Raw genomic sequence first — 19763 nt, forward strand, 5'->3', positions numbered from 1 at the left:
TGTTACACATTTCTCTGGAACCATATCTTCTATGTATTTTTATACAGGGGGAATTTCAAAACAATAATGAACCAAATGAATATTATATAAACTTTCATATATTCTTGCATTACTTTGTATATTTTTGAATACGCCCGATCTCTTAGAATGATGCAAAGGTATATATTAGTTGTAAGAATTTTAAAAATAATTTACACAATGCCATATTTCTAAAGAAGATTATGTTGCTCACATAAAACTTATATAGCCAAAATACACATACTGTATATGCAAATGTCGATGATTCCATCATTCATGAATTTAATCTTCGCAAGTAGTAACATTCTTTTCTCTTAGTTTAAATGATCAAGTTTTATGAATTGACAGTGCCTCTGTGGCCATGGAAATTGTTTCCAACATCCTAATTATTAGTTTTATTTGTGTTCCATTTTAACCAAATTTTATTTGGACTGATACATACAACATTAGCTCTCTCTCTCTCTCCAGAGAAGGACAGAAAAAAAAAAAAAACTTACAAAAAACTGAAAGGCAGCTAAATTTATACTCAGTTAAAAGACTTTATGTGTGTATTGCCACAGGCCAATTTTACAACCGAGACTTTAGATTGCACATACGAAAGCATAACTTTCCTTCTTTAAAATGATTTAAGTTACACTTTTCTATCATATTCAGCATAGTAGTTGAGAAAGATAAATACCTTTACTTTCAAATGTAATCTGTTTGTAGGTGTGTTTGTGGAATCATTAAATTTAGATTTGTCCATAACTCTTGACAAAATATGTTACTGAAAAAGACCATTCTGTGTATAGTTATGTCACAAGTCAATCTATCAGATTTGCTTGCTCTGTTTCAGCTGAATCTGCAATAAAAAAAAAATCTAAAAATTTGGCAATGACTGATAAGTTTCTGTAAAAGAGCTGATTTTTCCATAGACAATTTTGATCTAAATCTCAGGGAAGCTAATCTTATCTCAATAAATCATGAGAAAATTACAAATTTCATATTGACTAAGAAAGCAATTCAGTATTATTTGAATTTATATACTTAATTTTATGTTAACCCAAAATATTTGGTATTTTCCAGGGAGCCATGAATGAAAATAATATTTCTATATAATTTCATTAGAAAATTAGTATTTACAGTGGCAGATTAAGGTTAGCTGAGGCCCAGGGCACAGAGAAAATTTGGGGGCCCTTAAGAAAAAGAGAGAGACAGGGAAAATAAAAATACATGTAAAGTTGAGGTTTTGAGGGGCCTTTCAGAAGCTGGGGCCCAGGGTACATGCCCTGTGTGCCTGCTGTTAAATCCACCTCTGAGTATTTACATAATTGACAATCTATATATCTATAATGTTTAATGACACCAATAGCCATAAAAAGACCCATTTTGTGAAATACTATTGAAAGCTGACAGACACATTTGTCCTTCTCTGTGAATATACTCTGTGAGCTTAAAAATATATAAATAACTTAACATCACTTATTGTTTCTACTGCCTTCTATTACCATAACAGTGAAGAAAATTCTCATTTGTAGGAGGAAAATAGTTATTTAAAAGCTTTCATTTTTGCCCAACCAAACCACTATCAAAAATTTTAATTCAATTATCTAAAATACCTCAATTTTTAAAATGATTGCATCAAAAAGAAAGGAACATGTTTTAAACTCATTTTGGGGAGAAATAATTAAGCACCAAACTATGTATTATTATATTGATATCTTATAAAAACATATCTTATAAAAACAGAAATATAAGGAGAAATATTAGATTTAGTGACAAATACAAGAGAAGCCAAAATAGATGAAAATTAAATATATCAAATGATTATTTAAAAAAACTAGCCCTGGCCGGTTGGCTCAGCGGTAGAGCGTCGGCCTAGCGTGCGGAGGACCCGGGTTCGATTCCCGGCTAGGGCACACAGGAGAAGCACCCATTTGCTTCTCCACCCCTCCGCCACACCTTCCTCTCTGTCTCTCTCTTCCCCTCCTGCAGCCAAGGCTCCATTGGAACAAAGATGGCCCGGGCGCTGGGGATGGCTCTGTGGCCTCTGCCTCAGGCGCTAGAGTGGCTCTGATCGCAACATGGCGACGCCCAGGATGGGCAGAGCATCGCCCCCTGGTGGGAAGAGCATCACCCCTAGTGGGCGTCCCGGGTGGATCCCGGTCGGGCGCATGCGGGAGTCTGTCTGACTGTCTCTCCCTGTTTCCAGCTTCAGAGAAATGCAAAAAAAAAAAAAAAAAAAAAAAAAAAAAAAAAAAAAAAAAAACTAATGGAAGACATGTATGTAGTAAGACTCTTAAGGAATAAAATTGTATCAAGACCTAGAAAAACTGAGAAATATACCATGTTCATAGATGAGAAGAAGGTATTATAAAGATATTCATTCTTTCCCAAATTGATCTGTTTTCAATTAGATTTTAATCAAAATTACAATAGTTTTTCACAAATTTTGAAAATATGAATCTAAAGAAAGTAAGCATCAGAACTAAAGAGAGCTGAAATATTTCTGAGAAATAGCAGAAAGGAGGAAACTGCTATACATAATTTTAAGAGTTCTTGTGAAGATTTAGTTTAAAGCAATAACTTTGGCATGGAGACAGATGAGGACTGAGGAATTTAGTAACAGATCTACATGAACTGAACTTTAGTATATGACAAACAGCATGTCAGACAACAAGGAAGTAAGAAACTTTTAGTAAATGGAGACAGGGAACATGGTAGCTCTTATGGGAAAAGATGAAATTAGCAAAACATAAATTTAAAAATCAACTCCAAATTGATTGCAATCTTAACTGTCAAAAAACCTTGAAAGTGTTAATAGAAAATATATGTAAATACTTTTTTATAAATTTTTTTAGATTTATTCATTTTTAGAGAGAAAGAGAGAGAGAGAAGGGAGGAAGCGCAGGAAGCATCAACTCCCATATGTGCCTTGACCAAGCAAATTCAGGGTTTCAAACCAGCAACCTCAGCATTTCAGGTCCACATTTTATCCACTGTACCAACACAGGTCAGGCATAAATATCTTTCAGATCTCACAATAGAAAATGTTTTCTTAAATAAGGATAAAAACAGTAACTATAAAAAAGATTGTCAATTTACTTTATCAAAATTTAAGCTATTTATTAAAAGACATTATAATAAAAAATACAAATTATAAACTAAGATAAGATGCTTGCATTACACAAAATCAATACAAATAAGTATTAAAAATATACAGAACTCCTATAAATCGTTAAGAAAACACAAAAATTTTAATGGAATCAGGGGAGAGAGTCAGACATTTCACAGAAAATAAGATACACTTAGCCAATAAGTACATAAAGGGATGGTTAACATTATTAAAAAACAGAGAGCTCTGACTGGGTTGCTCAGTTGGTTAAGGTGTCATCCCAATAAACCAAGTTTTTGGGTTCAATTCCAGGTCAGGGCACACATAAGAATCAATCAGTAAAAGTATAAATAGGTGGAACAAAAAAAATTGATGTTTCTTCCTCTATCTATCCTGAAAAAATCATTAATAAAAAGAACAGAGAAATATAAATCAAGACCATAAGGAGGGACTCTTTTATACCGCTTAATTGATGAAAGTTGTTATCATCTGCATAAACTTGGACCAACCCAGATGCTTATCAAATGAGTAGAGGCAAAACTATGCCATATCACACACACACACAAACACACACACACACACAGACACACACACACACACACAAAACAACTGTATACTACTCAAAGATAATAAAGCACAAAGACATAAAACAATATGAATAGATCTTATCAAAATAATATTAAATGAACATTTCCAAAGCATTATATCAGAGGACTTTTTATTAAACTAAAAATAACTAAGACAATTTAAATATATGCTCCAAGGAACACATAGAATATAATAAAAAGTTATATAAACAACTTGATTTTTCAAGATATGGTTTCATCAGGTGGGGTAAGTTAAGGGACAGAAATGAGAAAAGAAAATGGTTAGTTATTGTTTTGAGTGGTAGTTTCAAAGGTGCTAATTACATTATTTATAATATCTGAATAATTAAATTCTAGTTTCCCACTCTGAAATTCAAAATACTCATTATATGATTAAGTTATATCTAAAGAGTAAAATAAAACAACTTTAGAAAACTTGGAGCAAAAGATAGACTTGCTGGTTGATGATAATAAGGCCCAGACCTACATACAATTGTGATATAAATGAAACATTCTTAAGTGTTTTTAGTCTTCCCTGTATGTTTCGAGTCCTTTTTGAGTTTTGTACTTTTCTGCATTCCCAGAGTCTAACACAGAGACTGACACATCACAATGGTCACAAAGGTGCTGCTGAGTAAATGCCAAGCGTCCTCTCTCCTCTCTCCTTCTCTCCACCTCTTATCAATATCATTATGCATTGTTCTTCTCTTCCTTCTTCACTAAAAGTTAATTTCAAAAAAAGTTCTATCTATTAAATGATGAATATTTTTAGTGTCTTATAATGCTTTAAATATCATCCCTTTCAAAGTTCAGGACAGTGTTTTTAATTATGGGTTCAAATAATAAAACAAAAATTTAAAAATCTAATATAAATTTAGAAATTAAAAAGTCAAAATGTATGTACTTTGTAAAGCAACAGTTACATTTTAGTGAACCTTATATAATGTATTCATTTATACTCTTTAATTGTAAGAGGGGAATTTATTCTTCTAATAGATATTTTGAATACACACTATGGGCCATAAGTTATAAATAAGCACTGGAAAATCACACATAAACAATCTATAGCCTTTTACCTCAAGGAAGCAATAATGTAACAATGGAAAACACATCAATAAGCCCTGGCCAGTGGCTCAGTGGATAGAAAATTGGCCCATCATATGGATGTTCTGGGTTTGATTCCCAGTCAGGGCACACAAGAGAAGCAACCATCTGCTTCTTCGTTCCTCCTTATCCCCCTTTCTATCCCTTTTCCCTTCCCTCAGTCAGTGGCTCAATTGGTTCAAGCATCAGCCCCAGACACTAAGTATAGCTCGGTTGATTTGAGCATCCACCCACAACGAGGCATTGCCCAGTGGATCCTGGTTGAGGCGCATGCAGGAATCTGTCTATCTCCCTTCTTCTAACTTAAAAAAACAACACACCAATAAGCAATTGTTATAACAAATGATAAATATTATAATAAATAATGTGATATGATAGGTATTCTCTTAGGAAAAAAGAGAGGACAGAAATGAGAACATTCCTTTGGGGGAAATTAGAGAACTTTTCAAAGAGAAAGCAACATTCTGAGTTAAATTTTAGGGAAAGTAGAAGTTCTCCAATTAGAAAAGTATGGTAAGGTCATTTCAATCAGAGGAAATAACAAGTGGACAAAGAATAAAAGAAAGTTCCAAGAAAAGATAGAAATCATGAAACAATGAGATTTTCAGGGTATTTGGACTGCCGTTTGGGGTAAGAAGGCCAAAGAGCAGAAGTAGAATTCATTTCAGTCAAATTTAAAGATCTTAGCATGCCACACAAAATGGGGATGAATTATTTATGCACTTTTTAATCACTGTAAGGGAGTGAAAGGTGGGATGTTAAATGGGAGGTATGTTCAGATTTATACTTAGGGACAAATCTCTGGAGATACATTTAGAGAGGTTGGATGGAATGAGCCACAATATAGCAGGAAGACTAGTCATGAGGTTGCTGAAATATTTCAGGTGCAAAATGATAAGGATTAAAGGTGACAGCAATGAGGAAAGAAAATAGGAATTAAATTTGAGTTACAATTTTTGATGTAGCATCACTATGATTTGTTGATTAATTTCCTACAAATAGATTTTAAGAACACCTCTCTTCATCTGAACTTGGTTTCGTTTATGAGCTTTAGAAACCTAGTATGTCCCCTTCTATGGAGGAGTTAAGTCTGGTGGTTAACTGGGGTCAGTAACATATTTAATCTGAAGTTTGGTTTCTGATGTATTATAGGCTGTGTGATTTGCTTCTCAGGTAGCCATGAAAAGTACTTTTCTCTTTAGTCTCTGGTACATGTGCCTGAACAGTGGAAGAGCAAGTTATGCCTAGGTGCCTGGCTTTTATTCTAATCCTTCTCTGGTGAAAAATAAAATGCTTTCTCAGCCATATTCTGTTCACCTAGGTTCATACCATTCCAAGTCATTCTTGACCAACCTGTGAGTGGTAACAAACCTGCTTTGCTAGATTTAGATATTCTACCAAGAACAATTTCTAAGAAGTTAGAAATTAGGCTTATAAAGGAACTTCAGACATCTCATTTGTTCAGAAGCTCTGCGCTCTTGACCTTGACTCTCCCTTCCCCCATGAATGCTATAGCTTTTAAATCTAACAATAGTTCCCTAAATTACCTTCATATTAGAAACATCAGGTCCTATCTCTGTAAATTCTAAATTAAAAGGCCTGCACATGGAGGTGAAGAGAGGAACTGGAGAATGATGGTAGGGGAATTGCTTAAGATGGTTTAGATATGAAGCCAGATTGGTAAACTCCTGAAGTACACAATAATGTACCTCAGAGCACAAAGCCCTTTGGACTTAGCTGTTTAGACTGCCCCTTCCCTAGGCAGTTAAGAAAGTTACTCCTCACCTTAAATTGAACCTCCAGGCCCCAAGCAGAGTTCTCCTACATTGTACTAGTTTTATATGTGTGTAGCATGATTTACAACTACCCAGATGATATGTATGAGTAGAGAGAAATAAAGGTTGAGGCAGAGTCTTCTAGTTTGAGAATTTAAGGATGGAACTCATGTCACATGAGATGAATTCAGGACAGTGAACAAGAATAAAGGAGAGGGTGACTTCTATTGAAGGAAATGTGTTCAGCTTAGAAAATCTTTGGGATGTAGGCTTTTAATCAAATGGGAAATAAAAATTAGCCTTTGTTAAATAGAAAATGTCCTGTTTTTGTTACTTTTCCTTTATTTCTCACAATATTTTTGACCAAAGCTTTGTACCATCTATACAATTTGAAGAAAAATTTTCCCCACTTCAAAGAAATGGGACTTACATTGAAATTTATGTAATGGTCTTAAATAGATAATAAATAATATGTGTTGACTATATGAAGAAGTAAACATTTTCAGCCAATAGTGATCCTTATGAAAATGTACTAGTTATTTAAATATATAGCAACTGATATTCATTCATCATTCAATCAACACTTAACAAATATATAACAAGTGCCCACAAAATTTCAGATATTGTACCATAATAAGACTGAGTTTCTTCCCTCAAAGGACTCACAAGCCAGCAGTGAAGTTAGACAATTAAGTAAAACAGTACATTCATCCCTCATTATCTGAAGTTTTGTTTTCCAGGGTTTCAGTTAGCCATGGTCAACCATGGTCTGAAAATATTAAATTAAAAATTCCAAAGTAAACAGGTCACAGCTTTAAATAGCACACAGTTTTGAGAATTGTGATGATATTTTGAGCCATCCTGCCCCATCCCTCCTGGGCTGTGATTCATCTTTTTGTCTGACACTTCCATACTATCAATGCTCCCCATCCATTACTCAGTTGCTTTCTTGGTTCTCAGATTGATTGTCATGCTATTGTATTGGTGTGTTCAAGTCACCTTTGTTTTACTTAACAAAGGCTTCAAAATGGAAGAATAGTGATGCCAGCAATTCAGATATGCCAAAGAAAAGCCAGAAAATACTTTCTTTAAGTGAAATGGAGAAAGTTATTTGGCTTCATAAATGAAAAAACTCATATGCTGAGGTTTCTAACATCTTAGGTGAGAATGAATCTTCTATGTGGAAAATTGTGAAGAAGAAGAAAAAAATAAATTCAGGCTAATTTTGCCTTTTCACTTCAGACTACAAAGTTTGTAGTCATAGTGCATGGTAGTGCTTAGTTATGATGAAAACAAAACATTAAATTTGTGAGTAGAAGACATTTAACTGAACTGATATAATCTGGTGCTATCTGTGGTTTCAGGTGTTCACTGGGTCTTGGAGCTATCACTTTTGAATAAGGAAAAACTACTGTGACTGAATAATGTAATTTGTATGCTCAGCAAGGTTCAGGGTACAGCAGGGAAGACTTCCAGGAGGACAGGGACTCTAAATTAAAACTTAGACAATAAGTAACATTAGAGAAGCAGAAGCAGAAATTCCAAGAGTAAGACATCATGTGCTTTACTCTTCAGTAAAAAAGGAATTCTTTTTAACATGTCAAGTAATTCAAGATACAATTTAGAAATAATGAAAGTTTGAAAGCCAGGGCACCTAGAGCAGAGATGACGTCAGAGTAATGGTAATATGAGAGATTCTCTCAATCTCTTCTTTTGAAATTTTAACAAATTGAACAACTATAATGCAGTGAAGGAATACCAGCTGGGCTCATAAGTGCACCTGGAAGATCCACACACCAAATGAACTAAAGGTGAGACAGGGTGAAAAGGGTGGGCAGAAGATAAAATGCAATCACAGTGGGCTTTGGAGAGGAGACAAACCTGGTGTGACTGGGTTTTTTATTTCTCTGTTAGACTACAGGGAGGAAGGAAGCTCAGGCTTTCTGGATTTTGTCTGAGGGGTACAAAGAGGAAAACTTGGAGTGACTGGGTCTCCTTCTGCTGGGAGGAACATGAGACAGAGGACCAGAGGGGTAGATAAACCAAAGCAGCCAGAGTGTGGAGTCATAGCCAGTGTTCCTGCAGTCTGCCTGCAGCCCACACTCAGCAGAGACAGAGAAATCTAAAGTGTGGCCCCCAGCCTCCCAGATCCCGCCTCCCTCATCTTGCGGTACTGAGAGTGGCAGAGACAAATCCCACAGCTAGCTCTCCAAAGCCACTCTCTCCTGAAGAACAACTCTGATAGGGGTTAATATCCAAAATATATAAAGAATTCATAAAGCTCAGCAAAAAACAAGCAAGCAATCCAATTAAAAAGTGAGGAGAGGACATGGACACTTCTTCCAAGAAGAAATACAAATGGACAACAGATATATGAAAAAATGCTCATCTTCACTAGCTATTCAAGAAATGGAAATCAAAACTACAATGAGATATCACCTCATAACTTAGATTGGCTAATATCAACAAGACAGGTAATAAGTGTTGGAAAGGCTATGGAGAGGCAGTGTACCCCTCCTACACTGCTGGGGGTATACAAATTAGTACAACTGTTTTGGAAGAAGGTATGGTGGTATCTCAGAAAATTAAGTATAGAACTACCATATCACCCAGCAATCCCTTTACTGGGTATCTACCCCCCCAAACTAAAAAACATTGGTGCATAAAGACACATGTGCACCCATGTTCATTGCAGCCTTATTCACAGTGACCAAGACATGGATACAACCAAAGTGTCCCTTAATAGAGGATTGGATAAAGAAGTTGTTGTACATATATATCATACAATGGAATACTACTCAGCCATAAGAAATGATGACATAGTGACATTTACAACAACATGAGTGAACCTTGAAAACATTATATTGAGTGAAATAAATCAATCAGAAAAAGCTAAGAACTGTATGATTTCACACATAGGTGGGATACAAAATTGATACTCATGGACATAGATAAAAGTGAATAGTTACCAAAGGTAGGGGGTGAGGGATGGGAATGGAGATGGGGATGGGAGAGGGGAGTGAAGAGGGACAAATATAAGGTGATGAAAAATGATTTGACTTTGGGTGATTGGCATACAAGATAATCAACAGTTCAAATGTTATAGAAATGTTTACCTGAAACCTATGTACTCATATTGATGAATGTCACCCTATTAAAGTTAATTTTCTAAATAAAATTTAAAATAAAAAGAAATCCAGGGTACCAACTGGTAATCAATTGTGCCAAAAGTCACAAAATTAAATTCTAACAGTGCCTCTTAAAATGTGGTTCTGAGATATCTTCTGTGAAAATCACCAGTATTTGTTACAAATGCTACTTCGGGGCTCTAAATTTAGGTATACTGAGTTAGCATCTCTGAACTGGGAAGTGGGAATTTGCATTTTTTTTAACTGGAAACTCAGGAGAATGTAAACACGAATGGTTGGATTCACTAGGGTTTAGCTGCACATATAAAATGACAACAAGCAGACAGCCCGCCCGCGGAAACAAGGCTTGTCACCTGACTCAGGAGCCGGCTTCTCCCCTGGGGGTGGAGCAAAAGCCCAGAACAGGTGGAGTCCTGCAACTGAGCATGGGCACATAGACCCGCCCAGCCCGTGGGTCCAAGGCTTGCAGCTGACCCACAAGTGGGCTTCTCCTGCAGTGGAGGGGCGAAAGCCTGGAATTAGGAGGAGACCCACAGCTGAGCAAAGGTGCTCACCCCTGCCCTCAGGGCCGAGCATAACTCTACCCACAGGGGCAGAGCAAAGGCTAAGGCCACCAGGGCTTGTATACCCGAGCACATGACCAACAGCCACTCCTGTGAAGGAGAGGCAGAAACCACAGAAACAGCCCAAGTGGGCTGGCACCAGCAACGCTCATACCCAAATACCCTAGGCAGCAGCAGCAGAGGGGGTGGTGGACTTGCAGACAGACCACACCTAAGAAAAACAGAGGCCACACCCAGTGGACTCCAGTGGCCAAAACTTTCCTTTAAACAGAAAAAATGAGAAGGCAGAGAAATGCAACACAAATGAATCAATAGAAATCCCCCCAAAAGGGCCTGAATGAGTCAAATATAACCAAATAACCAGAGGCAGAGTTTAAAATAATGATTGTGAGGATGCTCAAAGATCTTAGAACAACAATAGATGGTCATTACAAACACCTAAATAAAGAGATAACAAATATAATAAAGGACATTGAAATAATAAAAAAGAATCAGTCAGAAATGACAAATACAATATCAGAAATGAGGAACACAATGGAAGGAATTAAAAGCAGGATAGATGAAGCTGAGAATCGAATCAGTGAGGTAGAGGACAAGATAAATGAAGACATGGAAGCAGAGCAGAAAAAAGAAAAGAGACTCAAAAAGTCTGAGGAAACTCTAAAAGAGCTCTGTGACAACATGAAGAGAAATAACATCTGCATCATAGGGGTTCCTGAAGAAGAAGAGAAAGAATAAGGGATAGAGACTTTGTTCAAACATATCATAGCTGAAAACTTCCCTAAATTAAGGCAGGAAAATGTCTCACAAGTTCAAGAAGCACAGAGAACTCCATTAAAGAGAAACAAAAAAATTTACAGCAAGACACATCATAATTAAAATACCAAGGTTAAGTGATAAAGAGAAAATATTAAAGGCTGCTAGAGTAAAAAAGGCTATCACCTACAAAGGAGCCCCCATAAGGATGACTTCTGACTTCTCAACAGAAACACTTGAGGCCAGAAGGGAATGGCAAGAAATATTCAAAGTAATGCAGAACAAGAGCCTAAAACCAAGACTACTTTATCCAGGAGGTCTATCATTTAAAATTGAAGGAGAAATAAAAAGCTTTCTAGACAAAAAAAAAAACAAAAACCTCAAGGAATTCACTACAACCAAACCAATGCTACAAGAAATGCTAAGGGGCCTGTTGTAAACAGATCAAAGGTGAAAAAGAATATAGCAAAAGAGGAATGCAGTTTTAAAGAATAAAATGGCAATAAACAACTACATATCAATAATAATCTGAAATGTAAATTGATTAAATGATCCAATCAAAAAACATAGGGTAGCTGTGTGGATAAGAAAACAGGACCCATACATATGCTGTCTACAAAAGACACACTTTAAAACAAAAGATGCACATAGGCTAAAGATAAATGGATGGAAAAAAATATTTCACGCAAATGGAAATAAAAAAAAGCTGGGGTAGCAATACTTATATTAGACAAAATGGACTTTAAAACAAAGGCTATAGTAAGAGATAAAGAAGGTCATTATATAATGATAAAGGGAGCAATCCAACAGGAAGATAGAATTGTTATAAATATCTATGTGCCTAATATAGGACCACCTAAATATATAAAGCAGACTGATGGATTTAAAGGGCGAGATCAACAGCAATACTATAATAGTAGGGGATTTCAATACCCCACTAACATTACTAGATAGATCCTCAAGAAAGAAAAATAACAAATAAACAGCAGACGTAAAGGACACACTAGATCAACTCAATTTAATAGATATCTTCAGAACCTTTCACCCTAAAGCATCAGAATATACATTCTTTTCAAGTGCTCATGGTACACTCTCTAGGATAGACTACATGTTAGGGCACAAAAGCAGCCTCAACAAATTTAAAAAAATTGAAATAATATCAAGCACTTTTTCTGATCACAATGGCATGAAACTAGAAATCAACCACAACAGAAAAACTGAAAAATACTCAAACACTTGGAAACTAAATAGCATGTTATTAAATAATGAATGGGTTAACAATGAGATCAAAGAAGAAATAAAAAAAATTCCTAGAAATGAATGATAATGAGCATACATCAACTCAAAATTTATGGGACACAGCAAAAGCAGTCCTGAGAGGGAAGTTTATAGCATTACAGGCATACCTGAAGAGGCTAGAAAAAGCTCAAATAAACAACTTGACCCTAAAAGAACTAGAAAAAGATCAGCAAGTAAAGCCCAGAGGTAGTAGAAGGAAGGAAATAACAAAGATCAGAGCAGAAATAAATGACATAGAGGCAAAAGAAACAATACAGAGGATCAATGAAACCAGGAGCTGGTTCTTTGAAAAGGTAAACAAGATCAATGAACCTTTAACCAGACTCACCAAGAAAAAAAGAGAGAGGACTCAAATAAATAAAATTAGAAATGAGAGTGGAGAAATAACAACTGACACAACAGAAATACAAAATATTGTAAGAAAATACTATAAAGAACTGTATGCCAAAAACCTAGACAACCGAGAGGAAGTGGACAAATTTCTTGAAACATATAATCTTCCAAAAATTAATCTGGAAGAATCAGAAAACCTAAACAGACCAATTACAACAAATGAGATAGAAACGGCTATCAAAAAACTCCCAATAAAGAAAAGTCCTGGGCCAGATGGCTTCACAAGTGAATTCTACCAAATATTCAAAGAAGAACTAACTCCTATCCTTCTCAAGCAATTTCAAAAAATTCAAGAGGAAGGAAGACTTCCAAGCTCCTTTTATGAGGCGAACATAATTCTGATTTCAAAACCAGGCAAAGACAACACAAAGAAAGAAAATTATAGGCCAATATCCCTGATGAATTTAGATGCTAAAATCCTCAACAAAATATTAGCAAATGGGATCCAGCAATATATGGAAAAAATCATACACCATGATCAAGTGGAATTTATTCTTGGGAGGCAAGGCTGGTACAATAATCAATGTGATTCATCACATAAACAAAAGGAAGGAGAAAAACCACATGATAATTTTAATAGATGCAGAAAAAGCATTTGATAAAATCCAGCACCCATTCATGATCAAAACTCTCAGCAAAGTGGGAATACAGGAACATACCTCAACATGATAAAGGCCATCTATGACAAACCCACAGCCAACATCATACTCAATGGGCAAAAATTAAAAGCAATCCCCTTAAGATCAGGAAAAAGGCAGGGGTGCCCCCTTTCATCATTCTTATTGAACATAGTTCTGAAAGTCCTAGCCACAGCAATCAGACAAGAAGAAGAAATAAAAGGCACCCAAATTGGAAAAGAAGTAAACTATCATTATTTGCAGATGATATGATATTGTATATAGAAAACCCTAAAGTCTCAGTCAAAAAAACTACTGGACCTGATAAATGAATTCAGCAAGGTGGCAGGATATAAAATTAATACTCAGAAATCAGAAGCATTTTTATACACTAACAATGAGCTATCAGAAAGAGAAATTAAGGAAGCAATCCCCTTCACCATTGCAACCAAGAAAATAAAGTACCTAGGAATAAAGTTAACCAGGGAGATTAAAGACTTGTACTCGGAAAATTATAAAACATTGATAAAAGAAATCAGGGAAGATACAAACAAGTGAAAGCATATACCGTGCTCATGGTTAGGAAGAATAAACATCATTAAAATGTCTATATTACCCAAAGGAATTTATAAATTCAATGCAATACCAATTAAAATACCAGTGACTTACCTCAAAGATATAGAACACATATTCCAAAAATTTATATGGAACCAAAAGAGAACACAAATAGCTTCAGCAATCTTGAAAAGGAAGAATAAAGTGGGAGGTATCACACTTCCATATATCAAGTTATACTACAAGGCCAAAGTACTCAAAACAGCCTGGTACTGGCATAAGAATAGGCAGATAGATCAATGGAACATGACAGAGAACCCAGAAATAAACTCACAGCTCTATGGACAACTGATATTTGACAAAGGAGATAAGAGCATACAATGGAGTAAAGACAGCCTCTTCAACAAATGGTGTTTGGAAAATTGGATAGCTACCTGCAAAAAAATGAAACTGGACCACCAATTTACACCATTCACAAAAACAAATTCAAAATGGATAAAAGACTTATTTGTAAGCCATAAAACCATAAGCATCTTAAGAAGAAAACATAAGCAGTAAGCTCTCTGACATCTCTCGCAGCAATATATTTATCTCCATGGGCAAGTGAAATAAAAGACAGGATAAACAGATGGGACTATATCAAACTAAATAGCTTTTGTGCAGCTAAAGACAATAAGAACAGAATAAAAAGACAAACTACACAATGGGAGAACATATTTGACAATACATCTATCTGATAAGGGGTTAATAACCAAAATTTATAAAGAACTTGTAAAACTCAATACCAGAAAGACAAACGATCCAATCAAAAATGGGAAAAAGAAATGAATAGACACTTCTCCAAAGAGGACATACAGATGGCCAATAGGCATATGAAAAAATGCTCAACATCACAAATCATTAGAGAAATGCAAATTAAAACCACAATGAGATATCACTTCACACCAGTCAGAATGGCGCTCATCAACAAAACAAGAAGAATAAGCGCTGGCGAGGATGTGGAGAAAAGATAACCCTCCTGCACTGCTGGTGGGAATGCAGACTGGTGCATCCACTGTGGAAAAGAGTATAGAGATTCCTCAAAAAATTAAAAATCAATCTGCCTTTTGACCCAGCTATCCCACGTTTAGGAATATACCCGAAGAACACCGTAGCACTGTTTCAAAAGAAGAAATGCACCTCCATGTTTATGGCAGCATTGTTAACAATAACAAAGATCTGGGAACAGCCCAAGTGTCCATCAGGGGATGAGTGGATTAAAAAGCTTTGGTACATATATACTGTGGAATACTACTCAGCCATAAGAAATGATGACATCGGATCATTTATAACAACATGGATGGACCTTTATAACATTATACTGAGTGAAATAAGTAAATCAGAAAAAACTAAGAACTATATGATTCCATACATAGGTGGGACATAAAAATGAGACTCAGAGACATGGACTAGAATGTGGGGGTTATGGGGGGGGGGAAGAGAGGGAGGGGGTTGGGGGAAGGAAGGGGCACAAAGAAAACCAGTTAGAAGGTGACCGAAGACAGTTGGACTTTGGGTGATGGGAATGCAGCATAATCAAATGTCAGAATAACCTGGAGATGTTTTCTCTGAACATATGTACCCTGATTTATCAATGTCACCCCATTAAAATTAATTTAAAAAATAAAATAAATAAAATGACAACAAGCAGACACTCTCTGACTACAAGAAAAGTGATTCAGGAAGTGCCTCTTTATGTCTCGGTTGCTTTAGTCAGTCACATCCAATATGTAAGGACAGTTGCAGTTCTGTGCACACACAGAAAAATTGTTTATGTATCTTATATATACCCAGAAATAAATAAATGCATTGAAGACTCAACCAGTCTATATGCCTTACAGAATAAAATAGTGAAACATTAATGACTTTGAAATTGACAGGTATTTGCAAACTAATGAATTAAGTCATAAGCAAACAATAATTTTTGTTTGAGTCAGCTGTTAATCACTCAAAAATTGAGGCCTAGAGACTATCTCTGAGCCTCATGAAATTTCCAGAAAGTTTAGTTTATTTTTTATGTCAAGTTCCTCCAATTCATAGGATCTCAGATATGTAAAAAACCATATACTTGGGTCGTGTCATTTCATCACATCATAGAGAAGCTAGAGCCTCAAGAGGACAGCAGAAGTCACACATGTTAACTACTAGTCAAGCTAGAAGTAGATTCAAGTTTCTTGATCCTCATGTCAGTGTTTTTCAGTAGAGAGTCAATCCACAATGATGCAAATCCCAATCTTTCCTGTCGTTTACCACTCACAAAGCCACTTAGTATCTATGTGACCACAGACAAAGAAATTAACCTTTCCATATCTCATTATTTTTCAAAATATGGCCTATTCTGTACAGAGGACAATTACTTAGCATAGTTCTCAATATGTGGAATGTTTAAGAAATATATCATTTTATCACTACTGTTACTTATCATTATTAGTTAGATGTGGTAAATACCACAGTGATTATTAGTTCTATGTTACTGCAGTACCCAATTCCAAAGCTAAACCTTTTACTTGAAATTATCTATATTTTTAATATTTATTCTATTCTTACATATCTTTAATTCACTAGTTACTTTTAAGAGTAAAATTTGCAACCCATAATGCATATTTACTTAGTCTTTTTTTTAATATGCCCTCCATATTATTTTATATTTAATCCATATATGTAATATGTCCTCCTTCTTTGGACTACCCTCCGAAAAAGTAATTAGATCTTTAGTGAAAGCAATTTTTTATTTAAAGTGTCATTGCCAAATGCAGTTTGCATAGGAACACTAATTCATGTTTTCTGTTACTATACAACTGATTTATTCAGTGTCAAAATTTAGGTAGTATGTTAATATTACTACAGTTTCTGGGTATGTGGTACTTCCACTTTTAAAGTTATGGTTAATTTAAACACTGTCAAAATTTAGAAAATCAAAAAATGCAGTAATGTTAGTATATAAGTAATAATATGACTTTCCTCAAGTTCTGTAATGTCATTGTACTAAAAGCCCATAATCCTCTTAAAATAAGAGTGGAACCTCTTAGAGACCTGTTCCACACAATCTAAGTCTAATGTAATGGAGTGACTCAACCAGTCAGGGTAAATGTCAGGATTAGCTTGTAGACAGAGGAATCAAAATGTTGGCATAGGGTTTTTTTTTATAATGGGTTTGCTGGCAGAACACAGGTATTGTGAAAACCACCAGTCAATCAAAGCCATAATAAGACAGGAAAAGACTCAACGTCACTGATATTGGACATGTAGATTCCAACATGTCTGATACATCTGATCTACACATTGGCCCTCTGATCTACAACTATGGTGGGAGCAACAAAAAATCCTTCAAAAAATTTGAGAAACAGTCTGCTGAGGTCAGGAAGGGCTCCTTCAAGCATGCCTGGATCTTGGATAAACTAAGACCTGAACCTGAGTGTGGCTGAAGACTGGTGAAAATTCAAAACCAGCAAGGATTATGTGACTATCATTGATGCTCCAAGACACAGAAACTTTATCAAAATCATGATTATGGGCACATCTTGGGCTGACTGTGCTGTCCCGAGTTTTGTTGCTGGTGTTGGTAAATTTGAAGCAGGTATCTCCAAGAACTGACAGACCATGAGCATGCCCTTCTGACTTACACTAGAGGTGTGAAAATAACTGATTGTTGGTGTTAACAAAATGAACTCCACTGAGCCACCCTGCCAGAAGAGATACAAAGAAATTGTTAAAGAAGTCAGCACCTACATTAAGAAAACTGGCTGCAACCCTGACATAATATTTGTGCTGATTTCTGGTTGGAATGGTGACAACATGCTGGAGCCAAGTGCTAACATGCCTTGGTTTGAGGAATGGAAGGTCAACATAAAGACAGCAATGCCAGTAGAAACATGCTCTTGAAGCTCTGAATTGTGTCCTGTCACCAACTCATAAAATTGACAAGTCCCTGTGGCTGCCTCTCCAGGATGTGTACAGAACTGATGGTATTGGTACTGTCCCTGTGTCCTGAGTGGAGACTGGTGTTCTCAAACTTGGCATGGTGGTCAGCTTTGTTCCAGTCATCATCACAACTGAAGTCAAGTCTGTTGAAATTCACCATGAAGATTTGAGTGAAGCTCTTCCTGGGGAATGTGGGCTTCAATGTCAGGAACGTGTCTGTCAAAGATGTTCATCTTGGCAATGTGGCTGGTGACAGCAAAAATGACCCAACAATGGAAGCAGCTGACTTCACAGCTCAGGTGATTATTCTAATCCATCCAGGCCAAATCAGTGCTGTCTATGCACCTGTGCTGGACTGTCACACAGCTCACAATGCTAGCAAATTTGCTGAGCTAAAGGAGAAGATTGATTGTTGTTCTGGGAAAAAGCTGGAAGATGGCCCAAAGTTTTTGAAATCTGGTGATGCTGCCATCATGGTTTGTGGCAAGCCCATATGTTTTGGGAGCTTCTCTAACTATTCTCTTCTGGGTTGTTTTGTTGTTCATGACATGAGACAAACAGTTGCTGGGTGTCATCAAAGCAGTGGACAAGAAGTCAATAGGAGCTGGCAAAGTCAACAGGTCTGTCCAGAAAGCTCAGACAGCTAAAAAATACTGTCCCCAATACCTACCACCCCAGTCTTAATCACTGAAGTAAGAGTGGTCTCACAACTATTTGTCTCAATTGGCCATTTCAGTTTAATAGTAAAATACTGGGTAATGATTACAGTGCATCGTAAAACCTTCAGAAAGGAAGGAGAATGTTTTGTGGACCATTTGACTTTTAGGTGTATATGTGTGTGGCAATTTTTAAGTTATTAGTTTCTAAAACCCAGTACTTTTTAATGGAATTAGCTTGACTAAAAACCTTGCACAGAATTTTGAGACCCATTAAAACAAAATCAAATGAGAAAAAAAAGTTGGCATAAAAATGATCATTTTCAAACTGAGTCATAATGAAGGAGCTTTCAGTCAAGATGATACAGTAGGTAAGTGCTGTACTAGCTTCCTCTCACAACTACATCAAATTTACAGCTAAACTACTAAACAACCATCAATGAGAACTAACTGAAGCCCAGCTGAACAGAAGTCCTATAACTAAGGATACCCAGAAGAAGCTGTTGAGAATGGTGGTAGGGAAAGAGATGCAAAATGGGCCGATCCCACATCCACTTGTGTCAGATAAAAATTGGGAGGAATCTCTCAGATGCTGAGATCCTCCCTGTGGACAGAAAGTCCCAGACCCACACCAGGTTCCCTAGTCCAGGGTTCCAGGGCCAGGAACCAAAGTCCCCATAAATTCTGACTGTAAAAACCAGTAGAGAGTATGACAGAGTGACAAAGAGGGCTGCTGGAGTTTCAGGACTTCCTCATAAAAAGCTTTCACATGGATTTCTTTATTGATAGACTCACTTTTTAATGGAGTCACTCCTTCTGAGATCCAGTGCTGAGGCAACAAGTTGAAAGGCACCAGGGATATATAGGGAGGAATTGAATTATCTTGTTTCAGAACAGGGGATAGAAGGACAACTTTTTCCCAGACAGAAGTACTGGCAAAAAAGAGAAAGCAAGGGATTGAAACCTTATTTGAATAAATAATGATGAAAAACTTTCTTGAAGAAGGAAATGGATATACAAGCCCAGAAAATGCAGAGTCCCAAACAAGACAAACCCAAAAAGGTCCACACCAGGACACTTCATAATTAAAATGACAAAGGTTAAAGACAAAGAGAGAATCTCAAAAGCACCAAGAGAAAAGCAGTTAGTTACCTACAAGAGAACACCCATAAGTCTGTCAGATGATTTCTCAACAGAAACTTTGCTGTCCAGAAAGGACTGGCACAAAATATTCAAA

At 36.2% G+C, this 19763-nt stretch overlaps 1 protein-coding gene and 1 pseudogene across 1 annotated transcript in view; one reads left to right on the plus strand and one right to left on the minus strand.

The window, feature by feature from the left end:
* The window catches only part of PPP1R3A (protein phosphatase 1 regulatory subunit 3A), a 54515-nt gene that overhangs the window by 8424 nt on the left and 26328 nt on the right, over positions 1–19763 (minus strand). The window lies entirely within an intron of this gene.
* Positions 151–18554, plus strand: LOC136324455 (elongation factor 1-alpha 1 pseudogene; annotated as a pseudogene).

The sequence above is a fragment of the Saccopteryx bilineata genome, chromosome 2 (assembly GCF_036850765.1).
Source record: "Saccopteryx bilineata isolate mSacBil1 chromosome 2, mSacBil1_pri_phased_curated, whole genome shotgun sequence".
Lineage (NCBI taxonomy): Eukaryota > Metazoa > Chordata > Mammalia > Chiroptera > Emballonuridae > Saccopteryx > Saccopteryx bilineata.